General features: G+C 42.3%; 1 protein-coding gene and 1 long non-coding RNA gene across 4 annotated transcripts in view; one reads left to right on the forward strand and one right to left on the reverse strand.

Moving 5' to 3' along the window:
- LOC141132419 (transcription factor 7-like 2) overlaps positions 1-21,831 on the forward strand; it is a 1,287,046-nt gene that overhangs the window by 581,471 nt on the left and 683,744 nt on the right. The window lies entirely within an intron of this gene.
- LOC141132421 (uncharacterized) overlaps positions 1-21,831 on the reverse strand; it is a 117,971-nt gene that overhangs the window by 21,748 nt on the left and 74,392 nt on the right. Inside the window, exon 2 of the long non-coding RNA XR_012242903.1 lies at positions 17,034-17,145. This is a non-coding gene — a long non-coding RNA (uncharacterized lncRNA). The remainder of the gene's footprint in view (positions 1-17,033; positions 17,146-21,831) is intronic.

The following is a 21,831-nucleotide window of genomic DNA, read 5'->3' on the forward strand; positions in this document are numbered from 1 at the left end:
CCATTGATACATAATGTTGTGGCGTTGCAGTTCCATTAGTTGGGGTTTCATGGATCGTCTTTTAGTAATAGTAAGTTGGGACAGGTCAGCAAAAATTTGATAATTGTGTCCTTGAAAATTAAGTTCCTTTTTTTCTCTTGCAGCAATTAGTATTTGTTCTTTCGTTCTGTAATAATGAAATTTTGTGATTATATCACGTGGGGGTCCATCTTTCTTTTTGGCTGTGAGGGCTCTGTGTACTCTGTCCAGTTCTAAACGTTCAATAGGGATATCTGGCTTTAGTTCTTGTAATAGAGCAGTAATAGTAGATTGCAGGTCTGTCACAGTTTCAGGTATTCCCCTTATGCGCAAGTTTGAACGTCTGGCTCTATTTTCGTAATCTTCGAGCTTAGTTTGAAGTATTAAATTCTCTTTTTTTAATTGTTCCAATTCTGTTATATTTTCTTGGGTTGTAATTTCAATTTCATCCATTTTTATTTCTAAGGCTGCGGTGCGGTTTCCCAGCTCTCTTATTTCTTTGGTTAGGCTTTTTGTTATTTGGTCTGAGGTTTGTTTTAAAGCCTTATGAAGCATCTTTTCAAATTGTAATAATATTACTGGGGATACTGAGGAGGCTTGTGGAGAAGTTTGTGAGAGGATTTGTTCTGTATCTGACTCAAATGGAGAGTCTTGCTGTGACATTTTCTGTCTGTGAGAGCGCCCTGATGCTGTATATTGTGAGGTGACTGGAGCTGCTTCAGCTGCAGTGAGTGCCTGTGAGCTCTTTGTGAGGTGATTTTTATTTCTGCCACGGTTTCCTCCCAGTACCATATTTCCTGCCCAAACTTTCACAGTTTGTTCCCTGGGGCAAAAAGGTTCAAATGGATACCTTTTGAGCCTGCAGGCTCCGCTTTGTCCTTCTCTTCTCTCCTCAGCGGTGTGGAGCTCTAACAATGCATGTCTGCTCCGCTAGGCTCCGCCTCCTGCTCCCCAAATCTATTTCTCTACCCCTCAGCTCACTCCCTCTGTCTCCTCATGTATCAGTAATTTACTCTCAGATATATCAGTCTGGATGTCTCACCACTTCCTTAAACTCAATCTAGCCAAAACCGAACTTCTAATTTTTCCTCCCCCCTATGCCTCTTCCCCTGATCTCTCTGTCAAAATCGATGGCACAACTATAAGCCCATCCCCACATGCCAAGGTTCTAGGTGTAGTCCTAGACTCTGAACTCTCCTTCAAGCAACACATCCAATCACTGTCCAAATCCTGCCGCCTCAACCTCCGCAACATCTCCAAAATACACCCCTTTCTAACCAATGACACAACAAAGCTCTTAATTCACTCGCTGGTCATCTCTCGCCTTGACTACTGCAACTCCCTTCTCATTGGCTTACCACTACATAGTCTATCACCTCTTCAATCCATTATGAATGCCGCTGCCAGACTCATCCACCTTACCAATCGCTCTGTGTCTGCCACTCCTCTCTGTCAATCCCTCCACTGGCTTCCGCTCGGCCAAAGAATTAAATTCAAAATTCTAACAACTATGTACAAAGCCATCCACAATTTCGCCCCCAGCTACATCACTAGCTTGGTCTCTAAATACCAACCTACTCGCTCTCTTCGTTCCTTTCAAGACCTCCTGCTCTCTAGCTCCCTTGTCACCTCCTCCCATGCTCGCCTCCAGGCCTTTTCCAAAGCCTCTCCAATCCTATGGAACTCCTTACCCCAATCTGTCCGCCTATCTCCTACTTTATTAGCTTTCAGAAGATCCCTGAAAACCCTTCTCTTCAGAGAAGCCTATCCTACCCACACCTAACAACTGTACTTTCATTTTTTTTTTTCCATCAGCTCATCCCCCACAGTTATTACCTTTTGTCTCCACTTGACCCTCCCTTCTAGATTGTAAGCTCTAACGAGCAGGGCCCTCTGATCCCTCCTGTATTGATTTGTATTGTAAGTGTACTGTCTGCCCCATGTTGTAAAGCGCTGCGCAAACTGTTGGCGCTATATAAATCCTGTATAATAATAATTTCAAAGCCTGCAAAAGGACCCGAGAATACATGGCATCAATGAGAAGGATTACTATTGGTTGGCAACCTTTCTTGACCACCATTACAAGGGGAAAGTCTCAGAACGCATCCGTCCCCGCAAAGGGAGCAGATGATGAAATCTCTTGAGGACACCTACAGTTGTGCTCATACTGTATGTTTACATACCCTGGCAGAATTTATGATTTCTTGGCCATTTTTAGAGAATATGAATAACACAAAAACATTTCTTTTACTCATGGTTAGTGTTTGGCTCAAGCCATTTATTATCAATCAACTGTGTTTACTCTTTTTAAAAAATAATGGCAACAGAAACTACCCAAATGACCCTGATCAAACGTTTACATACCTTGGTGATTTTGGCCTGATAACATACACACAAGTGGACACAAAGGGGTTTGAATGGCTATTAAAGGTAACCATCCTCACCTGTGATCTGTTTGCTTGTAATTATTTATAGTTTCCGGACTCCTGTCAGACCCTTTCATCCAGTGCAGAACTGACGTTTCTGGATTCTGAGTCATGGGGAAAGTAAAATAATTGTCAAAGGATCTGCGGGAAAAGGTAGTTGAACTGTATAAAACAGGAAAGGGATATAAAAATATAGCCAAGGAATTGAGAATGCCAGTCAGCAGTGTTCAAACTCTAATCAAGAAGTGGAAAATGAGGGGTTCTGTTGAAACCAAACCACGGTCAGGTAGACCAACTAATATTTCACCTACAACTGCCAGGAAAATTGTTCGGGATGCAAAGAAAAACCCACAAAGAACTTCAGGTGGAATACAGGACTCTCTGAAAACATGTGGTGTGTCTGTTTCAAGATGCACAATAAGGAGGCACTTGAAGAAAGATGGGCTGCATGGTCGAGTCGCCAGAAGAAAGCCATTACTACACAAATGCCACAAAGTATACCGCTTACAATACACTAAACAGCACAGAGACAAGCCTCAAACCTTCTGGCACAAAATCATTTGGAGTGATGAGACCAAAATTGAGCTTTTTGGCCACAACCATAAACGCGAGTCAACAAGGCCTATGATAAAAGGTACACTGTTACTACATTGCTGATGTTTTGGGGATGTGTGAGCTACAAAGGCACTGGAAATTTGGTCAAGATGAATGCAGTATGTTATCAAAAAATACTGGAGGAACATTTGCATTCATCAGCCAGGAGGCGCATGGGATATACTTGGACATTCTAACATGACAATGATCCCAAACACAAAGCAAATCGACCTGTCATTTGCTACAGCAGAATAAAGTGAAGGTTCTGGAGTGGCCATCTCAGTCTCATGATTGCAATATCATTGAGCCACTCTGGGGAGATCTCAAACGTGCAGTTCATGCAAGACCGCTGAAGAATTTACAGGAACTGGAGGCTTTTTGAAAAGAGGAATGGGCAGCTTTACCATCTGAGAAGATAAAAAGCCTCATCCACAAATGCCACAAAATACACGTTATTAAGAACTGGGGTTTGTAAACTTTTGATCAGGGTCATTTGGGTAGTTTTTGTTGCCATTATGATTTTAAGAGTAAACACAGCTGATTGATGATAAATGGCTTCAGTGAAACACTAACTATGAGTGAAAGAAAAGTTTTTGTGTTTCAAAAATTTTTTAGTCGCCACCCAGGGCTGTCAGCTTCCACACCTCATTGGCAGCGTCTGCATCATATGGTGGGAGATTATCTAGGGGTGAAAACAGACATGGAGAGCTTTCCAGTTGAAGATCCACTGGGTCATTAGAATAGACCACTGGCCAGAACTTGCCCAGTATGCAATTGAGCTGCTGGGCTGCCCAGCATCCAGCGTGCTTTCTGAGTGGGCATTAAGTGCTGCTGGAGGTTTTGTGAGAGATAAAAGCACGTCTGTCCACAGACTCCGCTCACCTGTAGACATTTATCAAAATGAATCAGTTCTGGATTAGCAGCAGGAAGGATGGATAAAAATCAATGATTTTTTTTTTTTTTTTTTTTAGATCAAACAAATCTGATTTTTGTTTATTTAAATCTGATTTTTTTGATTTTTATCAAATGTATTTTAATAAAATGCTTTTGGAGTAAAAATCTATCTAAAGATAGTTTTCTTTTTAAGATACATTAATAATTTAGTTTATTCAGCATGAAATGGAGGCTGTATATTCTGTATTATTTACATTTTTGGTAAACTCATTCAATGAATCCAAGCTCTGCAAGCTGAGATAACATGCACTGCATTGATGCATTCACGCAATTTCGCAGTAACCATGAGATAAAACAAAGTTCAGGAATATTCCTTTATCCGATTTATTTTGCAAATCTATATACACTACAAACTGTATGATTGAAGAGAAATGCATCTGTACAAGGCTCATAAGAGACCCAGTTTGGGAATATTTCCTAACCTGACAGCTTATTATTCTAAATAGCAAACCTTCATTTTGTTTGCAAATATTAAAGATTCTAACTACCAGCAAGAATGAGTCCTTACATTTAAAGAGCACCTGTCATTTCCGATCCATGATGGCAGCACCTGTTAGAGGGCATCCACTCACCTGCTGCCGCCATGTCCCTTGCCTTGTTGTGTTTCTGCCACCTCACCAGCTGTATCATTAAAGTAAATGGGACTGTCGGCGAGTCAACAGTGGGTCAGAGGAGGAGCCCCTGCCGGACAGAGATGACAGTTGCTTGAGTTGTTTTAAATCAAGCCTTTTACTAGTGATTTAGTTACATAGTAGGTGAGGTTGAAAAAAGACACAAGTCCATCAAGTCCAACCTGTGTTTGTGATTGTATATCAGTATTACATTGTATATCCCTGTATGTTGCGGTCGTTCAGGTGCTTATGTAATAGTTTCTTGCAACTATCGATGCCCCCCACTGAGACCACCGCTTGTGGAAGGGAATTCCACATCCTTTCCGCTCTTACAGTAAATAACCCTCTACGTAGTTTAAGTTTAAACCTCTTTTCTTCTAATTTTAATGAGTGGCCACAAGTCTTGTTAAACTCCCTTCCGCGAAAAAGTTCTTTTCCTATTGTGGGGTCACCAGTATGGTATTTGTATATTGAAATCATATCCCCTCTCAAGCATCTCTTCTCCAGAGAGAATAGGTTCAGTGCTCTCAACCTTTACTCATAATTAATATCTTCCAGACCCTTTTTTAGCTTTGTTGCCCTTCTTTGCACTCACTCCATTTCCAGTACATCCTTCCTGAGGTCTGGTGCCCAGAACTGGACAGCATACTCTAGGTGCGGCCGGACCAGAGTCTTGTAGAGCAGGAGAATTATCGTTTTATCTCTGGAATTAATCCCCTTTTTAATGCATGCCAATATTCTGTTTGCTTTGTTAGCAGCAGCTTGGCATTGCATGCCATTGCTGAGCCCTATCATCTACTAGGACCCCCAGGTCCTTTTCCATCCTAGATTCTCCCAGAGGTTCTCCCCCCAGTGTATAGATTGCATTCATATTTTTGCCACCCAAATGCATTATTTTACATTTTTCTACATTGAACCTCATTTGCCATGTAGTTTCCCACCCCATTAATTTGTTCAGATCTTTTTGCAAGGTTTCCACATCCTGCGGAGAAGTTATTTCCCTGCTTAGCTTAGTATTGTCCTCAAATACAGAGATTGAACTGTTTACCCCATTCTCCAGGTCGTTTATGAACAAATTAAACAGGATTGGTCCCAGCACAGAACCCTGGGGGACCTTACTACCCACCCCTCACCATTCCCATTTATCACCACCCTCTGAACTCGCCCTTGTAGCCAGTTTTCAATCCATGTACTCACCCTATGGTTTATGCCAACGGACCTTATTTTGTACAGAAAAAGTTTGAGGAACTGTGTCAAATGCTTTTGCAAAATCCAGATATACCACGTCTACGGGCCTTCCTTTATCTAGATGGCAGCTCACCTCCTCGTAGAAGGTTAATAGATTGGTTTGGCAAGAACGATTCTTCATGAATCCATGTTGATTACTGCTAATGATACCATTCTCATTACTAAAATCATGTATAATAGTCCCTTATCATCCCATCCAAGAGTTTACATACTATTGATGTTAGGCTAACTGGTCTGTAATTCCCAGGGATGTGTTTTGGGCCCTTTTTAAATATTGGTGCTACATTGGCTTTTCTCGAATCAGCTGTTACCATTCCAGCCAGTAGACTGTCAGTAAAAATTAGGAACATTGGTCTGGCAATTACTTGACTGAGTTCCCTAATGCCTTGTTTCCACCGAGCGGATCGGTTCGGGTCGGATCGGTTTGGACGGCCTAGAATGGTCCGGCCTATTCAGGCGAGTGTTTCCAACTGCAAGTCGGACCGACAGGGGCCATGCGTGGGTTTAGAAAAAATGCCGTCATGGCGTCACAGGTCCACCAATCAGTGTAAAGTATCGTAGCTCCGCCCTAACCGAACCGTTCCATTTTCTATGGCCCCACATCTGAAGCAGGACCCTGAATGGTTCGGTTCGGTTGTATAGGCCGCTTTCATAATTGAAACACCCAAAATACCGTACCGTACCGATCCGCTCGGTGGAAATGAGGCATAAGGTACCCTCGGGTGCAAGCCATCTGGTCCCAGTGATTTATTAATGTTAAGTTTTCCAAGTCTTATTTTAATTCTGTCCTCTGTTAACCATGGAGGTGCTTCCTGTGATGTGTCATGAGGATAAACACTGCAGTTTTGGTTACTAAAGCCCCTCGATTCCCTCGTGAATACTGAGGAGAAGAATAAATTCAATACCTTTGCCATCTCCCCATCCTTTGTAACCAGATGTCCTTCCTCATTCTTTATGGGGCCAATATGGTCTGTCCTCCCTTTTTTACTGTTTACATACTTAAAGAATTTCTTGGGATTTGTTTTTCTCTCCTCTGCTATGTGTCTTTCATGTTCTATCTTAGCTGTCCTTATTGCACCCTTTTCATACATTTCTTGTTGCATTCTTTATAAAGTCTGAATGCTGATGATCCCTTAACCTTGTATTTTTTGAAGGCCTTCTCCTTTGCTTTTATATGCATTTTTACCTTGGAGTTAAGCCATCCAGGACTTTTGTTCGCTCTTTTAAATTTATTACCCAATGGGATGCGTTGGCTAATGCCCTTATTTAATATGCTCTTAAAGCAAACCCATCTCTCCTCCGTGTTCTTTGTTCCTGAGATTTCATCCCAATTTATGCCTTCTAGCAAGGTTTGTAGTTTAGGGAAGTTGTCTCTTTTAGTATAAAAAGGGGAATAGTCACGCTAATTAGAAAAATATCAGATTCCCTAAACAAAATCACAAATTAATATATATGTATAAAATCCAATGTGCAAAAATACATATGCCATGAATACATATTAAATAAATATGAATAATGTCACTCTATATATTAGACAACAATGTAGTTTGAAGAAAGCGTCCATATAAATTCATATAGTGCAAACCGATAAAATGATTAAACTAGAATAATCATTAGGTGCAAAGTCCACATAAAGTACATGAGATAATTAAACTAAATAGATCGTTGGGTACAGAGTCCACATATGGTGTAAGTTGAATCCAATTCCACAATGTGTAGAGGAATGAATGGGAATTCAAAAAGCGAGTGGGAAGATGATTCCGCCACCACCATGAGGGTAACGGATGGATCTATCCTTGGGGTGCGCACCACAAAAAAGTATGTTCGGGACCCTTACCAGATGAGCTGGACCTCCTATTTGTAGCAAGGTCGTCAACGCCTGCAGATATAACCCTCTGAAGGGGTCTTTACATCAATCCTGGATGTCCATACGTCCAGATACCTCCTCCCTCGCGATGCCAAACTTTTGTCCACTGCACAGAATAAACCAAAAGGAATAAGGAATCCGCGCAAAGGAATTGGGTGGGAAACTAAATGATGGACTGCTGCCCTCACGCACGCTAACTCCACCAAAGTGGAATAAGCGAAAAAGTTGTGAAAGAAAGAGGAATGTGAGTGTGGCGCCGTCCCAAATCCTATTTTTAAGACCAGCTTCTCCAATAAATTATAGGTGCAAAAATTATATATTAAATTCAAAGTGACTTGTGCTATAATTCATCGAAACGATATTCTGATAAATAAACAAGTAAATCAACTCCTCCAATAAATTATAAATACCAGAGTGACTTGTGCCATAATTTATTAAAAAAATAAACAAGATAAAATGTATCACACGTGACATGCAAAAATATAAACCATAAATTATGTGATTACTGAAATGTTAACGAACAGTCCATATAAGTGGTGTTACTTCGTGGTAAATTTGCTATTTAAACTGGCTGTGATACGTGCCCAGTGCACCATAAAGTGAAAGACAATGTTCGCTGTGAAATTTCTTGGTGTATCTCTTTAAGCAAAAACAGGTGTATTCCAAGTGCTGGTGTCTCGCGCTGTGATTGTGCAGAGACTCACCAGCTTTTTATCCCCTTCAGGGGTAGCGTGCAGTCACAGTATGTGCCACTGTGCGGCAGTACTTGGCAGGACCAGGATCAGGTGATATCGTTAGGACATGAAGGAGAAAAAAAAGGGTTCCATAGTGTAAAACCGTTTAACACTTTTATTAGGTCAGATACAGGTGGTACTCACATTGTGGTAGACCGAAATGAGCAATAAGCAGTAAGATGTTCCAAAGCGTCAGATACGAGGAGATGTCAGCAAGGCGTTCAGTTTAAGACACGCCCCATGTACGTTTCGTCACACGGACGTCTACGGGAGACGCTCCCGTAGACGTCCGTGTGACGAAACGTACGTAGGGTGTGGCTTAAACTGGACGCCTTGTAGACATCATCTCGTATCTGACGCTTTGGAACATCTTACTGCTTATTGCTTATCTGACCTAATAAAAGTGTTAAACGGTTTTACACTATGGAACCCTTTTTTTTCTCCTTCATGTCCTAACGATATCACCTGATCCTGGTCCTGCCAAGTACTGCCGCACAGTGGCACATACTGTGACTGCACACAACCCATGAAGGGGATAAAAAGCTGGTGAGTCTCTGCACAATCACAGCGCGAGACACCAGCACTTGGAATACACCTGTTTTTGCTTAAAGAGATACACCAAGAAATTTCACAGCGAACGTTGTCTTTCACTTTATGGTGCACTGGGCACGTATCACAGCCAGTTTAAATAGCAAATTTACCACAAAGTAACACCACTTATATGGACTGTTCGTTAACATTTCAGTAATCACATAATTTATGGTTTATAATATTTTTGCATGTCACGTGTGATACATTTTATCTTGTTTGTTTATTTTTTTAATGAATTATGGCACAAGTCACTCTGGTATTTATAATTTATTGGAGGAGTTGATTTACTTGTTTATTTATCAGAATATCGTTTCGATGAATTATAGCACAAGTCACTTTGAATTTAATATATAATTTTTGCACCTATAATTTATTGGAGAAGCTGGTCTTAAAAATAGGATTTGGGACGGCGCCACACTAACATTCCTCTTTCTTTCACAACAGAATAAACCAAACTGTGGTTAAGGATAACACACTATTGGAGTTTCCTCCATTTTTTTCTATCCTCCCATATGGCCCCTTCCGGTGCTGGGTGAGTCTCTTGGCTTCCTTTATTAGCAAGCGGGTTCTCTCTGTGCAGCGGACGGAAGTTTGGCATCGCGAGGGAGGAGTTATCTGGAGGTACGGACATCCTGGATTGATGTAAAGTCCCCACAGAGGGTTATATCTGCAGGTGTTGATGACCTCGCTACAAATAGGAGGTCCACCTCATCTGGTAAGGGTCCCAAACATACTTTTTTGTGGTGTGCACCCTAAGGATGGATTGTGCACATATATATTAATTTGTGATTTTGTTTAGGGAATCTGATATTTTTCTAATTAGCGCAACTATTCCCCTTTTTATACAAATTTTCCTTGCATGGTTATCGCATGTTGATATGTCACAGCTTTCTTCTTTACAGAATATATTTCTTCAATTATTTCTCACTATTAGCGCGGTACATGTCCCCTATTTTTACTTAAGTTGTCTCTTTTGAAGTTCGGTGTCTTTGTATTCCCCTTATGTTTCCTATTTGCATGTTTTTATACTGAAGCCAATTGACCTGTGATCGCTGTTACCTAAATTGCCCCGTATTTCCATATCCGTGATCAGGTCTGTGTTGGTAATCAGTAGATCCAGTAACACTTTATTTCTAGTTGGTGCATCTACCATCTGACCCATAATATTGTCCTGCAAGACATTTAGGAACTGGCGAGCCTTAGATGAATGCGTGGTTCCCTCCGCCCAGTCTATGTCTGGATAATTAAAATCCCCCATTATGATAACACTTCCCACCCTTGCTGCTAATCCAAATTGTGATAGGAGATCTGTCTCCCCTTACTCCCTCAGGTTAGGGGACCTATAGCATACTCCCAGTGTTATTTTCCCCTTAGCCTCATCCCTTTGGAGCTCTACCCACCGGGCTTCCGCGATCACTCGTGACAGAGCGAGAACCGGGATTTGTGTGTTCTTTCAGGGAATAGGAGACAGATAGTGTGTTAATACTGATCTCCCTCTCTCCTCCTAGACAGTACCATCCCCCACAGAAACACACACAGGGAACACAGTTAACCCCTTGATCGCCCCCTAGTGTTAACCCCTTCCCTGCCAGTGACATTTACACAGTAATCAGTGCATTTTTATAGCACTGATCGCTGTATAATTGTCAGTGGTTTCAAAAATGTGTCAAAACTGTCCGATGTGTCCGCCATAATGTCGCAGTCCCGATAAAAAAATCGCAGATTGTTGCCATTACTAGTAAAAAAATTAAATAAATAAAAATGCCATAAATATATCCCCTATTTTGTAGACGCTATAACTTTTGCGCAAACCAATCAAAATACGCTTGTTGTGATTTTTTTTTTTTTTTTTTTTTACCAAAAATATGTAGAAGAATACATATCGGCCTAAACTGAGGAAAAAATTTGTTTTTTTGATAAAAAAAAGTGGAATATTTATTATAGCAAAAAAATAAAATAAAAGATATTGGGGGTTATTTACGAAAGGCAAATCCACTTTGCCCTACAAGTGCTACGTGCACTTGAAATTGCACTGAAAGTGCATTTGGAAGTGCAGTCACTGTAGAGCCGAGGGGGACATGTAAGGAAAATAAAAAACAGCATTTTAGCTTGCACATGATAATAAAATCAGCAGAGCTTCCCCTCATTTCAGGCCTACCCGTCAGATTTACAGCGACTGCACTTCCAAGTGCAATTTCAAATGCACTTTGCACTTGTAGTGCAAAGTGGATTTGTCTTTTGTAAATAACCCCCACTGTGTTTTTTTCAAAATTGTTGCTCTTCTTTTGTTTATAGCACAAAAAATAAAAAACAGAGGTGATCAAATGCCACCAAAAGAAAGCTCTATTAGTGGGAAAAAAAGGACATCAATTTTGTTTGGGTACATCGTTGCACAACCGCGCAATTGTCAGTTAAAGCGGCGCAGTGCAGAATCTTCCGCGGCTGAAGCGGTTAAATGAATGTTTAATTTTTATTGTTATTTCTAATTTTTATTATATTTTTTACAAACTGTGTGTGATCATTGATGCATGTCTTCCAGGGCAGTACCTGGACCCCCATACCGTTTTTATGCCCAATTACTTTCATATAGGCCTTCAAAATAGGCACTTTTGAATTTTCCAGTTCGGGTCCCATAGATTTCAATTGGGTTTGTTCTTCAGTTCCAAACTTTTGCGATGTTCGAAAGGTTCTGCCGCAAACCGAACCATGGGTCGTTCGGCCCATGTCTAGTCATTTCCAGAGATTGAAAGGCAGAGATAAAATTGCCTTTGTGTTGTGCAGGATAGGTTTTGGATTTTGCTCTGAAATCCGTGGTTATGCATCTGGAGAGGATGTCATCTCTAGGTGGAGGGCTATCAAGCAGTGTTGGAATTGTTTCCGCTTTATTTTCGGTTGTTTGAGTCTTTTGGCCGCGTGGTACCTTTTGGAGAGGGAGTTTCCTTATATAACTTTGTAGGTCCACAAATAGCTCAAGTATGTTGGGTTTGGTCAACAGGCAAAAGTTCAGGCCTTTTTTCAAGAGTGCTTCTTCGCCCTGTAAGAGCTTAAGTATAGCAAGGTTCAAAATCTTCACTGTGTTTTGTGTTTCTTGTTGTGGTTTCCCTTTTCTGGCTCCTCCTCTACATCCTCTTCTCCGGTGTCTGTGTTGGCACTTTGTTCTTAAAGGTGTGAAGAACTGGGTTATTTTCTGGGGTTTTGGACTTTGTATTTGGGGTTCTATGCGGATGGTGGTTGAGCTGGTTGGTAGGTCTAAAAAAATCAATGGAAGTAAGGTTGGTGGATTGGGATAAATTGGAATGATTGGAGAGGAGGGGTCTCCCTCTTCAACTCTTCTCACCGGGTCTGATTGTTTTTTCTTGTTGTTTAAAGGGAATGGTAGCTTTAATGCGTGGGTTTTGAGGGGACGTTTGTTTTGATCTGGAATTAGATTGGTGGTTTGGGAATTGACTGGTGAATGTTCTGTTTCTGTTTTCAGACCTTTTTTGCATCTGATTAGCTCTTACTCTTTTTTGTGTGTTTGTATATGGTTTATTGTGCATGGTTTTCCTGTAAGGGGGGTCTGGAGTTTTGTGCTTTGTTCTTAAAGGTGTGAAGAACTGGGAACCTAGGCCGCCTCCACATCTTTCAATCCCAAATCACACCCATCTGTCAAGTTTAAATTCCTGTGGCGCCAACTGCCTCTCTCTATGCTGCCTCTGCAAACACAGCAACCATTTTGGTCAGTATGATGCCCTATGACTCTCCCTCACACCATTCTCTCCAGCCATATACTACCCTTCCCCTCTCTCTCTCTCTCTCTCTCCCCCGCTAACTCATCTCCTGCTCCAATCCTGTCATCTACCTCCGCTGACTGAGCCAGCTCACTTGCTACATTCCTCCCCCACCAGCTTTTACCACGACTATCGCTCCATCCCTGCCCTGCCAGCTATCACAATGGATCATCTTTCTTCCAATATCATGGACCATGCTTCCCTGCATTCTCCCTGCATCCACCTCTCCCTCCAGCCCCCCCTTACTCTCCTGCACGATCGCATATCCGCGCAGCCAGCAGGCTCATGGACTGCTTGTTTTCCCTGCCAGCTGTCATAACAGCCCACTGTCTCCCATCCTTTCTCACCCCCCCGCAAGTTCTTCAGACACCTGCTCACTATCCACTACCACCTCCAGTCTATTTCACAGCAGCCTCTTCCACCCATTCCTATCCCCGGTGCCTTTAGCCTCTTCTACACCCCACATCGGTGTTCCATTCTCAATTTCTTCAACTCCTATCCTATGCCTCATAAGGAAACCTATTAAAGCTCCATTCTAGCTTTAGTCACCTCCCCCAGCCAAATCCTTCCCCTTCCCCATTAAAGTTCCCTCCCCCCCCCCCTTACCCCCTTTCTCCCTTCCCCGTTCCACGTCCACATACTCCATTCCTCCTTTCTCTACCCCCTCTCCCCCTCCCCCTTCCACTTCCCCTACCCCTAACCCTTTTTCTCTCCCCCTCTCCTCCTTCCCACCTCCCGAACAATTCCCCCCTCCTTTTCTGCCCCCTCCCTTTCCCCAACCTCCCTTTCTACCCTTCCCCTCCCTACGGTCACCAAGGGGACAAACGGTTATATACATTGGTCACTGCGTGCATTCTATTACCATTTAACAGTCGTATACATCTACTATTATTTTTATGTTCTTTCAATACATCAGGAGACACACATGACTTTTAAATAAGCTCCTTTTATCCATTTTATTGTTTTTCTTTTCTTTCGATTTTAGTGTTTTTATCTGCTTTTGAGTATTATGCAAAAAATACATGTATGTTTCCTAAATAAAGTCTTCATATACTTCACCTTTTTATATGATGAGGTGATATACCATTCATGTAAACGATTTTCATCTTTTATCCTCTTTTTTACATATTTATATTCATTTATTTATATATATATATATATATATATGTGTATGTGTGTATATATATATATATATATATATATATATATATATATATATATATATATATATACATATGTATTTTTCTGTACAGTTTTATTTTTCTCTGATAGCCCTGGAGGAGGGGGAGTTTCTGTTCCCCTGAAACACATTGGCTTGATCACTTTGTCACTACTTTCAATAAAACAATTACAAATTCACCTTTCAGTTTGCATCTCATTGGATATTGGGCGCTCCTTTTTACCTACCCTTACACATGCATGTCCCAGAAGACGGTGGGACCATTCACAAAGCACAGCAAAGCTCTGGCGTGCACAGTAGGAAGGCTTCAGTGCCAGTTTCCCTTAGTGAAGATGCCAGCGCCTGTACCCGAAGCCGATTGAAGTATCGGCTCAGGTGCCGACATTGCTGGATCCCTGGACAGGTAAGTGTCCTTATATTAAAGGTCAGCAGCTACAGTATTTGTAGCTAATGACTTAATTTTCTTTTTTTTGAAGACTGGAGCTCCCCTTCAAAAAGGTACCCACTGGCTGAGCCTGGACTATTTACTTTTTCATTTCACCAGGCTTTACCATATACCAAATATTTTTTAACATAGTTTTGCCCCCACTGGACAAAGTACATGTAGAATTTTGTCCCATGTAGCTAGGTGTTTCCTAGGTATAGTTATGAAGTTCGATCTGCCATCCTCCCCTGTCTGGGTGGCAAACCTGACAACAGCTTGGAAGGAGTCAGAACCATCATAACTGCAGCTTGTCTTCACTCAAGAGCATTTTCCTAAAACCAGGGTAAACACGGGCCGAATGTTGGAAGGCATTTGCCGGTTAAAAAAAAATAAAAATGTCCGTCATTCAGGCTGTGTGTGTTCTGTTCTGTCTGTCTGACAGAAGCTGGCCATTTGGAAAACCAGCAGCTGATCAACTCCCGATCTGCACTCTTAGCCAATGGGAGAGAGCACTGATCGGAGTTTTCTGGCTGGGGGCATCCCCCTGTCAGAACAAAACAGCTTAGCAGGGAGATTGCTGTACTAATGTCAGATGGCACAGTGGCTCAGACTGGAGCTGTCAGATAAGTGTGTTAGTGTGTACCAGGCTTAAGACAAGCTGCAGAAGAAGGAATTCAGGGGGGAGGAGGCTGACACGCCCCCTCTCCCTTTAAATTTCTTCTGTCTTGGGAAATCATTAAGGAAAAGCAGCAGGTACAATAGGCTCTGTCTCTGTCAAAATTGTTGAATTTGCCACTCAGGGAGGGGGGCAGGCTGGACTTCATACATAACTAGATATAAGCTGGCCATACACTGATCAAAATTAAACCAGCTGAGCAGGAACCAGACTAATTTTGACCAGTGTGTGGCAGTCTGCACTCAACAGAAATCAATTGGACTACATGTACTTTATCCCATGGGGGGGGGGGGAACAGAACAATGTAAAGCAATTGTAATAATAGCTCTCATTTAATAAAGCAAAGCAAACCTTTTTATTTTTTTTATAATAAAATATATACAGTACAAAACCACAAACAACACATTCTCTTTGAGCAGTCATTTCTTTGATTCTCTATTCCCTTCACCACTCATAGTGCCACATCCTGATGATTAACTTAGAGAGTTACAGCAGGTATCCTCATAAACAGTCTACATTCACACCTGAGCAGAGTGATTTTTAGACTCCATTCACACTAGTGCAACTCCAAAGTTGCATGATTTACAGTGCGACTTTGGTGCGTCGCACCAAAGTAGTGCAGGCACATTTTCAAAATTGCTGTGACTTTAAGTTGCACCAATCTTAACCGGTGTCATTGAAAAGAATAGCTGTAAATTGTCATTTACAAAGTCGCATGACAAGTCGCACAAGTGTGAATGGAACCTTAGGCATTTTAATGCCTGAGAGCTTTACAATCATTTTAGAGGTGTATTACTAATGTTTTACATTTGTATTCAAGCTTCAGGCATTTTTGTTTTAGCCTATAGAAAGCACTAGGGGGAGGCGATTAGGGCTGAGAGCTGCTGTTTGGTCGGAAAGCGACACAATGTTCATAAAACCTACATGTCTATTAAAGTCTATGAGGCCAAAATCTGCCTGAACAGTAGCTCATGTATTTTTTGAGTGACACACATTTAGCTATAGGCGACAAAACGCTCAGCTTTAAACAGGGGCCATTGAAATAAATGGAATTTGGTTAGTTGAGCATTTTGGAAGTTTGAGCAACAAATTACTCAGGTGTGAATGGGGTCTAAGCCTGGAGTCGCTGTTTACAATTTGGGCCAGTGAAATTGTAAAACTTTACACATTTGGCTTAAAGCTGTCCCCTTTTTTATTTAAAATATAAATATGGGAAAATCAACGGACACCTTCCATCTATACTAGTAAAAAAGGAAAGGTTTGATCTGATTATGAGAAAATTGTGTTAGCTATTTCTTTATCGTACATCATAGGACACAGAGCCTCAAGTAATTACTTGGTCGGTTATGGGCCTACCTTCAGGTGTTGACACTGGTATAACCAATACAGGAAGTTGGCTGCATTATATAACCCCTCCTCCTTCCAGGAGTCCTCAGTTTTTTCGCCAGTATCTAAGGTGTTGGTCATGAGTGAAGATGTGCTCTGAGGAGCTCCAGGGAGGGATCCATGCTGGATTTAAAAAACCTCCACAACGATCCATCCTTGCCACTGAGGCCATAGGATGGTACCTGGGCCTCGCATTGAAGAACGAGGTTTTGCCTGTAAGCTTCTCTTTGAGAGCTGGACCCTAGGAACCAGGACTCTTTTTGGTTTTTCATATTATCTAAAGTTGTTCCTGAGGGGTACTATACAGGTCCAAAGGAGCGGAACCCCTATTAAAAAGGGCCCCAGTCTTTGAAGGTTTAACTACACTGCCCACCGTGATGATTGAAAGTTGGATCTGTTTGTTAAATCAGCAGTATCCTGCAGCAAGGATAAGGTAAGGGGAGAAGCCTAGGAACTGTAAAAAGTCCACCTATGCCCTTTTCTCCATACATGTAAAAAAATGTATAACTGTATGCCTTAAAATGTCTCCTCTAGAGGGAGTATATTACACTTACCTAGTACGATGCCTTTTTCAGCAGCTCTGTGTCTGGCCATAGCAGCGGGTGTGGTCCCTGCAGCCAGAGGGGAGTTCTTAATTGAACAGATGGTGTTCCTCTTCTGAGGGATCTAAAGGGGTTACAGCAGTAGTTTATGAACATACAAAACCAGCCATTTGCATTTTTTTGTATAAAGTGAAGTCTTCCTTTAAAACTAGGAGCCTAACAAACACTGCTGATAAAAATTCCCCTCCCCCTCCCCTCTCCTCCTGGAGAGGTGCGGTAACAGCTGAAACTTATGTGTAATCAGGTTCTCACTTGAGGTTTACACAGACACTCTCAGTTCATATGCTGAAGACAGAAGTCTGTCAAACTAAGAGACACAGGAGCGCTGGGCATGTAAAGGTGTGTAAACAGCCATTTCCAGCAAAGGAAATATTATGGTACTCAGCATCAAAGGCTGATCCTTATGGTGACATTGTTTTCTTTTGCTAAAACTATTGTTCAGCAAATACCATAATTTGTTAAAGTGCCTCTGCTGTTGTGCTTAGCACATTTGATTTCCAGTGTACCACAAAGGTACCAAGGATTCCACCCCAGGGCGCTGGGAACTCCAGTCATGCCTCCACACTGTCATCCTCTCCGGAGAGACCTGACATGGCAAGCCAGGGTGAGTCATTGGAAGCAATTGGTGGTGCAACTGCTTCTCACACTTCAGCCCCTGTGTATGTGACTGAAGATGCATTCTCCTCTGCCCTGTTGGGCTTAGAAGAAAGATTAGCAGCTTTAATCGCATTCTCCATCCAAGAGGATAGGAAGCATGCTAGATCCCCCTCCCCCACCTCAAACCCCCTTTTTCCAAGGGAACAGTGGGCACAGGATGAGGTGTCCTCAGGTGATCACGGGGAAAAACAAGCCAAATTTTTCCTCTGTGGAGGAAACAACAGTTGATGAACCTTATGCAACCTCACAATCTGACAGACTGATGGTACAAACTCTTACAGAGATGGTTCATTCCACTTTTTATACTACGAACAGAGTAAGCTGAAAGTCCAGGTCCATTCTTTGGTTTAAAAAAAAAAACAAAAAAAAACCTTTTTACAGCGCTTATTTATGCTGAATGGGATCATCTGGATAAGCATTTTTTCCCTCCAAAGAGTTTCTTCTCTATCATGGAGGAAAAATTCACAAAGGTTGGAAAGTACAAGCAGTAGACGCTGCGATTTCCAGCATCAATAAAGATGCATAATTGCTTAAGCATCCAACAAATAAGGAGTCAGCATTTTTTTGGTTAAAATCCTCCTACCAATGGCGCTATGTTTTTCCATAGATGCCATAAAAGACCCTATCCACCAGGCGTCTCACCTTGCGCTTGTGCTAAAACACATGCTTAGGACCCTCTGGTTAAAAGGGTTGGTCAGCCGAAGCATCTTGCAAAAAAGGGTGTCTGACTAGTTTCCCTTTTCATTGGGGAAGGTTTGGTGAAATACATCACAAATGATTTCTAGCAGTAAAGCTCTTTTGTCCAAAAGAAGGTATAAATGTCCTTTTATTTAAAGTGAAGCCACAACAGCTCACAGGTTAAGTAATCTGATGGCCAGTGCAGCCATGGGAGACTTCCTGACAGACATGGGTTCAGATCCACATGTCGGCGTTCACTAGTGAAGGAGCCACTACTCACAGGTTAACTACTCTGATGGCCAGCGTAGCCATGAGAGGCTTCCTGAAAGACGTGGGACCTCGTCCTCACGTTGGCTCCTTGTGACCTTGGACAAGTCACTTAAACGGATTCCTTCCCCTGCGCAGGGGCAGCTGCCTCTAGGCACCGGTGACTGCCTCCACCGTCAGACTCTAGGGCATGATTTCCAAGGAGTACTGTTCAGATCTGTGCAACTTCAAGGTAGTCTCTGCACTACTTTGGTACCACTTTGATGCGACTTGAGGTCCATAGACCTCTAGAATACACAGGCATTGTTTCCTGTCGCATCAAAATCGCGCCCCGACATATTCTCGGCGGCAAAAGATCATGGTAAAATCACGCAACTTTGGGGTTGCAATAGTGGAAACTGAGCCTAAGAGGAGAAAATATTCAGCCCCTGTATACATGATTGAAAATGTATTTTTCCTCCGCCCTGCAGGGCCTAGAAGAAAATTAGCGACTTTAATCGCATCCGCTATCCAAGGATGGGACGCGTGTTAGATCCCCCTTTCCCACCTGAGATCCCTTATCAAGGGAACAGTGGGTAGAGGATCAAGGATTACCCTCAGGTAATTGGGAAGAAAGGCAAACCGAGTACTCCTCTGCAGAGGAGACAACTAGAGTTGAACTTTTTTTCAGCTTTGCAATCTGACAAATTGCTGGTACAAACCTTTTACAGAGATGATTTGTGCCTCTTTCAAGCTACCTATAGTAGAGTCAGCTTATAGTTCTGTTTTTTCTTAGGTTCCTTGGAACCTTCACTGCCTTTTTCATGCGTTTCCTGTACATGTACAGAGCCACGCAGAAATTCAACAGATCCATTCTAGATCTAAAAGAATCTAAATCAGTTCCTGAAGATCCGCTCCTTTCTATGGAGTCGATCAAGTCAGTAGTTTCTATCCTGCAAGGAGGAAAACTTCTGGCGCCTATCGGCATCAGGGATGCATATCTGCATGTCCATATATTTCCCGCTCACCAAAGGTTTCTGTGGTTCGAAGTAGAACAGCAGCATTTCAGTTTATAGCCTTGCTCTTCGGGCTAGATACAGCACCTTGAGTGTTCACAAAAGTGCTAGCCCCACCTGTAGCCAGGTCAAGGGCACAGGGCTTAAACAGTCTTGGCATACCTAGACGATCTATTTGCTAATAGACCAATCGCTGTTCGGAGTAAGGTGTACGCATTACAACCAGTTACCTGGAAAGGTCTGGGTTGCATTCTCAACCTAGTAAAGTCTCCATTAAAATTGCTAAAAAAAGGGCTGCAGTATTTGGGTCTGATCATAGATACAGCCCACAAAAAGGATCTTCTTGCCCAGAAAAAAAAAAAACACAACTCCATAAAAGAGTTGGTGCCGATGGTCAGGTCAAAAGGAGGTCCCTCCATTCGCCTTTGCATGAGGTTGTTAGAAAGGATGGTGGCTTCATTCAAAGCAGTTCCCTTTGCCCAGTTCAATTTGAGACTGTTGCAAAACAGTATTCTATTTGCTTGGAACAAAATGATCCAAGCTTTGGACTTGCCAATACGGCTGTCCCCAAGGGTGTCCCAAAGCCTCAATTGGTGGTTACTAAAGAATGTCCTAAAGGGTAAATCCTTCAGACCACTTATCTGGAAAGTGGTAATGACAGAGAAGACAACTGTCCAAGGACAGTGTTCAAGAACCGAAAGAGCTTTGCCCATCAACATCCTAGTGATTCGGGCAGTGCGTCTGGCTCTAAAAGCCTGGACTTCCAGGTTAAGGGATTTTCCCGACAGGATCCAATCCGTCAATGCCACGGCTGTGGCCTATATCAATCACCAAAAGGGGCACCAAGAATCTCTCAGTGCAGAGAGAAGTGAACCATATTCTAACTTGGGCAGAAAGAAATATTCTGTGCCCATCGGCAGTCTTCATTCCGGGAATAGAGAATTGGCACGCGCACTACATGTGCCGCCAGCAGATTATTCCCAGGGGAATGGTCTATTCACCCCGACATGTTTCGGGCTGTTTGTCAAGGATGGGGGACTCTGGATGTAGATCTTCTAGCATCCAGTGCAACATAAAGTTAGTCAACTTTGTGTCCACAACAAAGGATCCATTTGCATGCAGAACAGATGCGTTGGTGATACTGTGGGATCAGCTTTTACTGATCTATGCATTTCCCTCTATTCAGTTACTGCCTCGACTTCTTTGCAGGATCAAGCTGGAAATAAAACCGGTAATTCTGGCAGAACCAGCATGGCCCAGAAGGTCATGGTATGCAGAGGTCGTAAAGATGGCAGTGGAGGATCTGTGGTCCCTTCCACTAAGGCCAGACCTGCTCTCACAGGGGCCAATATTCCATCCTACTTTACGAATGCTAAATTTAACAGCCTGGCTATTGAGACCCACATTCTGAAAAGACGTGGACTTTTCAGGGCAGTTATTTCTACTTTAATGCTAGAAAGCCAGCTTCTAGAGCTATATATTATACAGTCTGGAAAGCTTATGTTTCCTGGTGTGAATCCAAGGGTTGGCACCCTCGGAGATATATTAAAGGCAGAATTCTTGCCTTTCTACAAGTAGGCGTAGAGATGAAGTTGGCCCTGAATACTATTAAGGGCCAAGTCTCAGCCTTATCAATTTTATTTCAAAGACCACTTGCTACGCATTCTTTAGTCCGGGGTTTCATGCAAGGAGTGATGCGGATTAATCCTCCAGTTAAATCACCCTTAAGCCCTTGGGACTTGAATTTAGTTTTGTCAGTGTTACAAAAACCACCATTCGAACCATTACAGCATATTCCCTTAGTCCTTCTGACTAGGAAGCTGATATTTTTGGTTGCTATATCCTCAGCAAGGAGGGTTTCAGAATTGGCTGCTCTTTCCTGTAAAGAGCCATATTTGATTATTCATGAGGACAGAGTGGTGTTACGCCCTCGTCCAGGCTTTTTGCCAAAAGTGGTTTCAGGTTTTCATCTAAATGAAGATATTGTCCTGCCATCGTTTTTTCCAAAACCATCTTCCAAGGAAGAAAAGTCGCTATATTGTCTTGATGTGGTGAGAGCAGTGAAGATCTATTTAAAGAAAACTGCTCAGATTCATAAGACTGATGTCTTATTTATTCTGCCAGAGGATCCTAAGAAAGGACAGGCAGCGTCA

Source organism: Aquarana catesbeiana, linkage group LG03 (genome assembly GCF_042186555.1).
Source record: "Aquarana catesbeiana isolate 2022-GZ linkage group LG03, ASM4218655v1, whole genome shotgun sequence".
Lineage (NCBI taxonomy): Eukaryota > Metazoa > Chordata > Amphibia > Anura > Ranidae > Aquarana > Aquarana catesbeiana.